Raw genomic sequence first — 1,937 nt, 5'->3', positions numbered from 1 at the left:
AATAATACGGATCATCAGCAAAGTGATTTTGAATGCACTTTTAGCGAAGAGAGAGTTGCTTATGTTTTATGGCTTAATTATTAACTGTTTGAGTGTGATTTTCACAACGATGTAAACTCCAAACTTGTCAAACTCAGAAATGTTTCTGTCGAACTCGGGAATTTGGACGGAATTTCAAGCAGAACCCCTTATTTACTTCACAGGAGAAGAGTGCTCTTGTTCAGCCATGACTGGATAGAGTCTTAAGTAATTTGCAATTGTTTTGAGGATTGAACCTTCAACCTTTTTACAATTGATTTTTCCAAGTACTCTAATCAGTGCGCTACGGGTCCTTGGGGACAATTCTAGTACGAATTTTAGGAGCCTTAAACCTATTTTTATTTCTAATTGTAAATATCACTATTTATTACTAATTATTACTATATATTAACGTATCTCCCTCTCCCTCTCTCTCTCTCTCTCTCTCTCTCTCTCTCTCTCTCTATATATATATATATATATATATATATATATATATGTATATATATACAAGAATTGTATAAGTCAACTGAATTAAAGGAATAAATTATAAGATGGTCAACATCACAAATTTTGGAATACAACTTTTTGTCATTTATTCTCTATATTGCTCTGTAATTACATTGAGCTTCTTAAATAAGGATTGATATATATTATAAAAAAATATATTTCTACAGAAAAAAAAATATATGTGTGTGTGTGTGTGTGTGTGTGTGTGTGTGTGTGTGTGTGTGTGTGTGTGTGTGTGTGTGTGTGTGTGTGTTTCGTGGTTCAATTTTAAATTCTGAAAAAACAACATATAGAGACATATATTCGATTTAAGTAATATCTGTCAGGATTTTTCATCTGAATTTCTATCAGTGGCTTATATATATATATATATATATATATATATATATATATATATATATAATATATATATATATATATATAATATATATATATATATATATATATATATATATATATATATATATATATATAAAATGAAAATTACAATTGAATTTACCAAAATGATCCAAGATGGTAAAATTAAAGTAAATTATAAATATTAAAGAATTAATATTTATAAAATTATCTCAGCCAGATATAAAAGCTCGATAATACCAAATAGGAAATAGAGCTTATAATATGAGCAAACAGTTAATGAAATATGTAAAAAAACACTTTGAAATGAGTTAAAAACATTCCTACCCTCTGATGAGAAGGAGAGTATTTCTTCGAAACTCCGCGGATTAAGGACTATCCATTTATCTAGTGTTTCCTTTTCAGATTAAATATTTTTTTAACTCATTTCAAAGTGTTTTTTAACATATTTCATTAACTGTTTGCTCATATATATATATATATTAAATTGTAATTCAATGAATTTCAAAAAACTCTCATTGAAATGAAATGAAGTGGTTGAGTTTCATATCAAAGAATTTTTATTATTCTAAGCAAGACAAAGAATGTTTTAGAAAGTTTATCTCCTTTACCTATAGGGTTTCGATGTCTACCATCTCATCAGAGGAGTGAAAATATTAGTAAATAGTTATAAAGGTATGCACCCTATTTGCTAAAGTCAGTGAGACATGGAAAGTCAAAGTGAAAATAATACATTTATCAGAAGTCCTGTAGCAGGAGTATTTGTAGAAAAAGGATATGAATGTTTTTGTTGATCCAACTTGAGTTGACAGAACAAATACGATTTAAATTGACAATGAGGTTTGAGATTAAACTAGGAAAAATCAGGAAAAAAAGAATTATTCCATTTACGTATTTGGCCCATCTTTTTATTTTAGTTTATTTTGGTTTTTGTTCTTATATCTATATTATTCTTGTTCCTCCTTCTTTCTTCACCCCCCCCCGCACCAAGTCCCTATATCTTGTACACGACCTGACCTCAATTAAGCGACCGGTCAAACTTTATGATTCTT

This window comes from Euprymna scolopes, chromosome 38 (assembly GCF_053919585.1).
Source record: "Euprymna scolopes isolate OS-2025 chromosome 38, ASM5391958v1, whole genome shotgun sequence".
Lineage (NCBI taxonomy): Eukaryota > Metazoa > Mollusca > Cephalopoda > Sepiida > Sepiolidae > Euprymna > Euprymna scolopes.
The sequence above is the reverse complement of the archived record's forward strand: the minus strand, read 5'-3'. Positions refer to the sequence as shown.